The 10,218-nt window shown below is 36.0% G+C and overlaps 1 non-coding gene across 1 annotated transcript; it reads left to right on the forward strand.

The window, feature by feature from the left end:
- The first annotated feature begins 4,907 nt into the window (after positions 1–4,907).
- Trnae-uuc lies at positions 4,908–4,980 on the forward strand. The gene has a single exon. It is a non-coding gene; the product is annotated as a tRNA-Glu (tRNA).
- The last annotated feature ends 5,238 nt before the right edge of the window (positions 4,981–10,218 follow it).

Consider the following 10,218-nt stretch of genomic DNA (forward strand, 5'->3'; position numbering starts at 1 on the left):
AAATACTGAAATAAACTTTTAAAAGACATGACGAGACCACGCCTATAGGAAATAATGTTCATTCTCGAACAAAAACCTCCAAATAATTTTTATCCCAGACGAAAGAAGCTCACAATAGAAACAAAACCAAAAAGCTGCTGAGATGGAAATTATGCGGGAAGACATCCTATACTAAATATTTTCATGAAAGAGGGAATTTGAATTTTAAATTTGTACCACTCCTCCATGCTATTCGTGTTAGATTACTTTACAACAGCAGGGGTGCTACGGTATCGTCGATTTTTAAAACAATTTGTGATTTAAAAAATATAAGTTCAATTACACGGTTTATAATATTGAATAATTATAAGCAAGAACTAATTATCAAACCATTTCGCAAATCGAGCACTGTTAATTGTAGTTGGTATGAGTTAGAGCTTTGGAATGGTTTAAAATTGGTTCGTGATGAATGTGTTTTTTAAATCGTTTTTCCACGCTCAACTTGGGCCCTTAACTGCAACAGATATGATATTATGTATTTGCGTGATTTTCCAGATCTTGGACCTGTTGTGTGTTTAACATTCAATAAGTTAACTATACCTAGACAGAATCTTGGCGTACAATCCCCCCACAAAAAAAACTTAATCCATTTTAACCCAATTGCCCCAAAGCTTATCAAAACTTTCCTGTTTTGAGATCCCACCACGTTACCTTAAACCACAATTTGTCACGAGACCCTTTCGTCTCTTCCTTAATCCCTCATATCGAGTGACACTGTTGGCTGGTTCTTTCAATCCGTGCCCGGTGGTATCGGGTGGAATTAAGTTTCTTTTAGATCCCAATCTATTGATAACTGCATTTCAGAACCTTTTTAATTGTGTTGTTATTCCTGGGATTCGTTATATATAACAGACGGTTTTGGTTATATAGAAAGCACACTAACCTCACTAGTTCTGCATTGTTTCAACAAATTCTTGATCCTCTTTTCGTGTTAGTTAGAAGTCAAGATTTACTTGTTTTGGGTTTTACATGTTTCAAAATTGTTAAATTAAAAAAGTAGGATCTGTCTAGTGACATACTGTTTGGTTGTGATCAACTGATTGGTTGACGTATCTTCTTGTGGATTATTTGTGAATATTGAATACTTTATAATGAATAATTGAATAAAAACTTGACAAAATGGACCTCCCCAATAAATTTTTTATTATGGCCCCGTTTGTTATAAAGAAAGTGATTTATTGCTATTCCACCATCCTTGAACCCTAAAAATTTCAACTCCAGGATTAAATCAGTTAAACGATACCTAATCATAAATTAAATAATGAAAAAATCGCATTGGTGAACATTTAAAAAATAATTATCCTTTTGTTAGCTTGCTAGAAGACTATGTGGGCATCATATTAAAATAATTATCCCCCCTTATTAAAAGTTAACGATCTGAAGTATCCGTCAGTCACCAATTATGTGGGAGGGACTGAGCCTGATTTACATATTAAGACATAACTATAAAAGTTGTACGCCACTTGGAATGTGTTTGCATAATAGTAACAGTCTTTATTTGTTTGTTTGTTTTTCCCCTTTGTAGAAACTCCTGGATAATGTTTATTCCGATATTAACCAGTCTCCGGTGCCTCTATAAACGGATGCGCCGTGTTATTGACCCCACATTAAGATAAGTTTAATTTTGTTTTAGGAACATAAAAATGACATCAACTCAAGTAAGTAATAAATTGGAAATGTAATAGAAAACTTCGTAGAACATAGAGGTAATTAATCTGTAGCAACATCCGCAATGTTTTTTTTGTTTGTTTGTAAATTAACGCGAACAATTTATATGTAATTATCAACATGAATTTGTAATTTAAAAATTGTTGTGATATAAATCGAGAAAATTGATTAATTAGTGACATAAAAATTACATTACATTGAAATTTAAATAAATTTGAATTTCTCTCTCTCTCTCTCTCTCTCTCTCTCTCTCTCTCTCTCTCTCTCACTTTCTCTCTCTTCTCTCACTCACTCTCTCTCTCACTCCCTCACTCTCTCTCTCTCTCTCTCACTTTCTCTCTCTTCTCTCACTCACTCTCTCTCTCTCATTCTCGCTCTTACGCTCTGCAACTGCTGGTATATAAATAAAGTTAATGTCGGTGGCGTCGGTTTACGCGGTGACACGGCGGTCATCACTGTAAGGTAAAGGCCCCGGGTTCGAATCCAGCGGCCCTGCATTCGAACCCGACATACTCACAAATGGGTGTTTTTTCAAAAACATCGGCACCCCGATCATATAATCTCGTAGTTGTAATACCCCCATTAAAAAAATAAATAAAAAATAAAAATAAAGTTAATACATGTAAATATTTGCCTTTAATTAATGCAAAAGTAAATTAAAACCTAAATTAAACCCATATTATTACTGTTTTGCATAGTGTAACCTTGGTGGTAAGAAGAGTATAATAAATTATATTACTTAAACACCTATTACCAAGACAACCATCTTCTAACTATCTAGCTATCAATTATAAAGAAGCCAGAAAAAGATAATGTTAATAATGAATTAATGAATTATTCTATTGTTTCAGGTAGGGGATACGAGAAAATAGCAGGTTTTCCATTTTGTAAGTAGAGTTTAAGATTTGCTTCACTTCTGGAAGTACATTAACATATCTTAACAAGCTTGCCCGTTTGGCGGTGTTAAACATCAATTAAAACCACATACTAATAGACATTTAATCTGCGATAACGTTGATTCTTTACCGGTAGGTTTAGGTCAGGCGACACCTCCCACATTGAGCCCCTAACAGAACAGAATTATTGTACAGTTTCGCAAAATAAATTATAGCCGCGGAACTGCTTAGTCGACGAACGCCATCACGAAATCACTATAAATCACGTTTAATCTGACAAGCTCATTTTTTAGAAAATGCGCCGTCGGGCAAAATTTTCATGGGTGTATTGATCTTTTCAAACCCGGGGTATTCACAGGGATTGCTCTATTATACTTAAATTATACATTATCAACGTTTAATAAAGGAATAAATTTCACGGCATAACACCGGGTTTGCTCGTAAGCTGAGTTTCACGTTACACGGAAACAAGGAATCGTCCTTACCAATTAAGAATAGGCCAAGCGCGGTTGACACACGGACCCCTGCTCTTGAGCCAAAGCCCGCGCAGGTGCCCCTTATGCAGAGAAAGGTTGCTTGTTGTGTCCCACATACTGGAAATATGTCATGCCTTGGCTCCCTATAGGGAGCGTGTAGGCATGCCATCCAATCTGAAAATGGTACTCGAGCACTGCAGCGGGTTTCTGGGTCCCCTGTTTCGCTTTTTAGGGGAAATTGGGTTTTTTTTATTGTATATAATATGTCTTATGTGTTGTGTGTCTATATGTATTGTCTGAATGTGTATTTATTAGCGTGAATGGCGAGGCGTGGGGTGAAATATAACGTCATCATCGCCCCTCGAACGTTGAGAGCGTGTGTTCGGGGTCGATGGCGGAATACTTATAAAAGTACTCCATCGACCCCAATCTAGATTAGTTTGAGTTTAGGTCGGTGGAGGAATATCAAGTACTCCACCGACCAAACGGAATGAGTGTACTGTATGTATTTATGTGTATGAATGTAGTGTTTGAAAGGGTAAATAGAATATAGAAAAAAAATAGATAGAATATAGAAAAAAAATCTTTAAATTTATTTTACATTACAATTATTTTTTCATTTGTTTTTTATCGATGAAACTGTTAGAGACCAACTTTAAAAAATTGCAGTTATTATTTAATTAACATTTTCTTCATTTATTTTCCTATTAATATAACTAGTTATTTTATTCGATTTTTTAATCTCACATGCATGAAAACATTACTACATTTTTCTAATGCGTAATATCTAATTAAGTTTTAAAATTACTTGGGTTCTTTTAAATCGTATCTAGACGGAATGTAGAATTCTAATTCGTCTCAACCATAAACTCAAATCGAATTATCATATAAATTAACACTAATGTAACAAACGATATAAATAAAGAAAATAAATTCGATTTCTAAAATTTCACGCATGACCACAAAAGGAGTTGAGCAGCATTTTCAAAGCAGGAGAGCCTAAACTATTTTGCAATCAAACTGGGTCTGCGAGCCGACGATTAGTTGACAGTGAGTTCAATCAAATTTATGTTGTGGACAACCTAGTTTCGGTTTTAGTCTTGGTTTTATAAATTAATGTTCCATAAAAAATTCGATAAATATTCGTTTTTTTTTTATTTATTCTCAAAAACAGAACGGAGTACGCAGATTAAACAACTTCAAATCACTATGTACTTTATTTCTACTTGAAATGTACACGAGCGTAGTTTTTCGCACAGCCCGGCGTTAATTGAAGGGCCCACGCCTTCGTAATTACAAAGAGCATAAACAACTCGCCTCAAGCTAATGAGACGTCCGCGACTTATTTATGCTTCCCACCTAAGCTCGAACAGCCCCTAGGTCACACCGCCATATGTTATTCGTGTTCATGTTTCAACGGGGAATTTATGGTGCTAATCATTTTTCGGCTGTTCAAGGGAGCAGTTTTAGTATATTGCGTCCTCGCCGGATCCATTAATACCTTTATCAAATTCTTCTTTTATTTATGAATGATCGGGCCTTTTTGCCATCTGATGGGCTACCATGATAGTCCATTTATTACTTTATAAATATATTTTGAAAATTAGAACCCCGTTTGCACAGGTACATTCAATTCGATCAATAAAAATCAGTGAGTAATTTTTATCTAACGTAAAATAGTGGCTTTGAAAAAAAGACATTACTCAACAGCAGCCTTGGTTTTTAATAACAATGTACACTAACTTAATCACTAATACTTTATTTTGTCGTTTTATTCTACTTAATGGTTGAGGGTTGAAATGGGGAGTTGATGTCCGAGTGGATCGAGGTCACGTTAGCTCAGGTGGTAGAGCAGCGGCGTTTCAAGCCGAAGGTCGTGGGTTCGAATCCCTCTTGTGCCATTAGCTTTTTTTCATCTCAACTAAAAACCTTAATTAATTGTAAAGTATTAATTGGTCAAGCGGACCACGAAAATAGTGAATTCTACTTAATCTTGGTTCTCTGGGTTTTCTGACTAATACACTGAGTTTTCAAGGAGATTTTGGTTCTAGCTTTTTCCATATCACGGTTATCTGTACCGATGTGACACAGTACTTTTGTAGGTGTACTTGAATTCTGACACAACCGTATATCAAACTCGCTCAACAAATCTACACTTTTGTAAGATTTCTAAGTATTTAATGAGGGGTGATGAGATGAATTTGGTCGTTATCCTCTACCCCGCGTCGGTTTGGTCTACCTATCTTTTCTGACATCCGACATTTGGCCATCTCCTAGAAGGAGACATTAGGTAAATAAAAACCTCCGCCTAAGTAATGTTACTCCTAGTACTTAAAACTCTAGACGATGTACGCCTTGGGGTGGGGGGCTTTGTAACTGGGCTATGAAAACATGATAGCTTATCAATTCATAGGTTGGCAGCTCTGGTGCATCTGATGTGGCACCTCTGATGCGGGTGGTTAAGCACATACAAGTACATGTGGTGTGCGGAGAACCTGGCGGTGGATTTGTGGACCTCATGATCATACCTTGGGCACACCGACCCGGAGAAGAAACAGCAAAAAGTAGCTTACTAGAGTACACGAGAACTAATTATAGCTGTAGCCATATGGTTCATTCGATAGACCATATGGCCCGAGGACTAGATGGTTTCAAAAGATCCAGCTATGATCGAAATGATCTATAATGACCAAAAATCTCAACAGATACGCGCTACATAATTCTATGTGCACAATACGCTTCGTGAAATTCATAGCTAGATGCCATTTATTTTCTTATCAATCATATGCTTATTGTTACGAATGAAGTTTCTCTCAAAAAACAGTCCATCTAATCCTCGATCCTAGATCGAGGAGCTCGTCTTTGACGTGATGGATTCGATGTCAATGAAGCAATACAAATTTCGATCTATCTAATAGTATCTATGTCCAACTGGAGCTTTTGCTAAGACGTTACTCTTTCTATACGATTTACACAATACTCCTCTGGCAGAGCTCCGTAAGTCTATTCCATAGTTCAATATATGTCGCTTATGAAACATAAGGGACATAGTGCAGTTTCTCTCAAAAAACCTAAGTCATTTGGAGTCTTTTAGATTGCTTAACAGTATTCGTATCTTACGTATGGAGTTACTGTTACTATATACTACGATGTTTCGCAATAGGTTGTTCAGTTTGGCCAATAGTCTTTAGCACACTATAGCTGGTTGGAATAAAGCATAAGTTTATTGAATGAGACAAAATGAAGTTTCCGTCAATCAGCCGATACAATCCTCCTACAAGCCTCTCTGTTTGATTCCGAGTTCTAGTTACTATTTGATACGACAATTCCAGTATAGCCTACTGACAATGATAGTGCTATCATACAAAGGTATTTTACTGTAAATATTTGCAAATGGAATTCGCTGTTCTTGGGCTGCTCTATTTGTGTGAAAATATGAATGTTAGGACTTGGATTCATTGAGAGAGAAAATACATTATTTTGGGACTAGAGTCCCCTAAGAATAACAAAATTCATTTAGTTAGCCAAGAACAATTTTACTGCAGCCTGCAATGTTTCTTGCCGTATTGTCTGGTAACTTTTTTTTAAAGTAGAGTAGGCATCTGACGTAGACAACAGGGCGCGAGATTTTCTAATTAATTAAATGAAAAGTTGAATAAAAGTAATATTATTACAAACACTGAAGAATAAAAGAAATCAATGAACACGTCGAAGTGCGATGATAAAATATGTTGCAAAAAGTGTCTACAGCCTTATCATAGCTGCCATAATTCGGACGTGTTCAACATAGCCAGATGGAACTTAATAGGAGGAAAATTGTCTCAGGTGGCCAGGAAGCTGTGAATTACAAACTTTTATGCTCTTACCCGGAGACAATTTATTCTCCTGCTGAGGGCTGAGGTGGAAAGGGGGCGAACCGGGAAGTAACAAGCAAAGAGACGTGTCAGTCGCACTGTCGTAATTGGCGGGCTGGTTCTAAACTTAACAATTTAACAAGGATAATAAATGCATTTTAGCGACGTCCGAAGGCCACATTTTCCTACTTAACTCTTGCAGTTTATGAGCCGTCTGTTTTTTTGGGGTCTGTTTCTCCATGGAACATATGACCCTAGTTATAAAGATGAAATCCTCCTGAATTTACGTTGTTACGCTAAAGAAAATATTTGAATTTGAAATTCGACTTTTCTTCCACTTTCAACGTCACATTGCACTTTTAAATTCAAATCCGCGATATCGCTCAAGTCGTTTTTGTTTTTTGTTAAAAGATGACCGGATTTCTTTAAAAAATACAGTCTATCCAACAATATATTCCAAACTTTCTATGCATGTTTTAACAAGGCTTTTTATACGGTTTATTTGCCTTTAAATGTGAAGAAAACAACTGCTTAATGGGAGCGAAGAAAAGTTTGGAGCTTCGCCAAAGCAATTGAACTGGGAGGAAACAAACCTTGATACGAAGAGCTACTTGGCTTTGAAAATTCATATTGAGGCCCGTTATTCGACTTAACGATACCGACATAAAATTAAACATTACAAAAAAGGCTATACTGTAAAAATAAGTCTTTTTTTACAATAAGCTAGCATCATAGGAATAGAAATCTTTAGACAAACAAAATATTTTACTATAATCATCCTACATTATTGAAGTCAATAATTATTGGCAAGTGTTTTGCGGTTAAGAATTTAAGTTTCGAAACCTTACTTTCGTACATGACAAATTTCATTAGGTGCCGAGTTATTATGATGTTCCAGTCGTATTTGCTCGATGAATCAAATTGAAACCTTCGTCCCTCGATTCTACTTACTTACTAATTCCAATCTTTACATCAAGGATCCAGGAGCTTCGTCACGTCTTGCCTCTAAGTCAGGGCTGTAATAAAATTTGGTTCTCTCTTAATATTATCCATATCTGTGTGGAGTTTAGTGACCGTTAGCCAATGATGATTTGGAGATCGTGAGATGATGAGCCCTGAGGATGATCTCAATAAAGATAGTTCGGCGTTGGCATGATAAAGAAAATGTTTGTCTAAAACCTACGTCAACCAGACCGCATCTCACGATCTCTAAATATTCATTATCCATATCAATGTCTAAATTACTGTTAGGATGTTCCGCACTATTTCGTTCTATTTGCACAATAATCCTTTTGGCACAGTTCTATAGCTGCATGTCATGGTTCAATACAGACTGCTTAGTAGCACAGTTCTGCGTTCAAATCTTGACATTGGAATTTTACCGCATCTCACGATTTCTGAATAATTATCGACTAACGGTCACTAATCACCACACATTGGAATTTTATTTGAGGTTAATTTGGAATAAGTATTCTAAAGTGATGCTGTCCTCTTGTCGATGACGCCCAACGATTAATTGGACATTAAAGCACTTCCTTTCACGCTAACTAATTACATTTATCCTTATACATTAACATAAACACAACATAGACACAACAAACACTACATACATTTAAAAATTCCTATAGCCGCAATAGCGATCTGTGCTTGCCGCCATGCCCCAAGACTTCGCACAAGTCTGACGATATGCCCAAATACTGCCAACATAATATGTTAAGCTTTTTAGTATTAAAAAGGTGCTCGACTGTCCATGCATAACAGGCACCTACGCGGTCGCTTTCCGGCCAGAACGTGTCTATGAGTTATTCTTATATGACCTATGCGCAGTCTTGCTGGTATTGCCTTTTCCCTTTTCGACCCTGTTCTCGTGGACCAGGGACTGGCGTCTGTTTTAACTTGCCACAGTTTGGCAGGGTTATTTCTATTTTTACGAGCCCAGCGGTTTTTCCATTCTTCTTTTACTGAGTTTGAAATCAATAGTTTTAAATCCGCCGGGCGGACAGGTTAGGAAGCGTCGTGGGGTCTTCCGGTGGCTTTTTTGGACTTGTATGGATCCTCAGGATCTCTTTTGCTGGAGATAGGTTCGAAAAGGGTCTTGTGTAAGAATTGGTCCGGCTTTGTCCATTTGCTCGCGTATTACATATAATAAATAAAATGTAGTGTTGCCTAGAACATCTTAATTTACTAATTATTGAACGACTAGTTTTATTCAGTAATTATTTCAAAATCCATTCAATTTTCTGTATAGTAGAAGGGATTAGTAAAAAATATATTGTTACTAAATTACATCATTAATGAGATTTTTGCGTTTGATGCATGTTAACTGTATCAAAGGAATTTTTTCATGGTTCTTACAGGAAATATATATATCGCACATATAAGATCGCAATTTTTATCGTGGGGCCAACGAACGGTTTGGTGGTACAAACAACGAAATTATACAAGTTTCTATAATTGATGCGTGTGAACAGAACGTTTTATCGTGAGTACGTACCATTTTTGTTGTGTGCCAAACGAAATGTTAGTAATGGAGTTATGCAAAAATATCATACAATTAGTTGTTCTACAGTTATTTTTAATTAAAAGGAATTAGTGAATTCGTCTTTGTTTCTTTTGGGAAAAATCAAAACAAATATATTTTTAAAATTCAAAACTACCCTTTTCTTTATGTTGCAAATGAACTTTGAAAATGAATAAGTGACTTGTGGAAATTGTACAAATTGAATATATGAACAGCAATTATCCAAGCTTCTCCATTTTATGAGTAATCAAAATAATGGATCCTATGCAATCGACCAAAGTTCAATACCTATGTTTCCGTTGAATTTGGGTTGTGGCCAAAAGGACAAATACTAGTGTTGTATCAATGCCAATCTTTCGACAATTTTTATTGTCTCCCTCAGGCACGACACAGACAGATAAAGATTAATAAAATGATTTTTTTTTTCTTTTGGGCCACTCACAGATACTCAGTCAATATGTAAAAAAATGGTTATATATCATGTCACTATATTACAACCTCTTCTTCACACACTTATTTTAAGATGTATGTACATAAATAAATAAATGAATAAATAAATTAAAAACATGGCTAAAATAGGGGCCTTGTCCTGTTCTAAAATCCCATTGTATATTATGTGTGATATTTAGTGACCGTTTCATAATGATTATTTGGAGGTCGTGAGATGCGGTCTGGTGTGACGTAGGTTTTAGAAAAACATTTTCTTTGCCGTGCCAACGTTTCGATCTTTATTGAGATCATCTTCAGAGCTCAAAGTGTTTGTT

Source organism: Cimex lectularius, unplaced genomic scaffold (genome assembly GCF_000648675.2).
Source record: "Cimex lectularius strain Harlan isolate CLEC.00 unplaced genomic scaffold, Clec_2.1 scaffold18, whole genome shotgun sequence".
In the NCBI taxonomy this organism is placed as follows: domain Eukaryota; kingdom Metazoa; phylum Arthropoda; class Insecta; order Hemiptera; family Cimicidae; genus Cimex; species Cimex lectularius.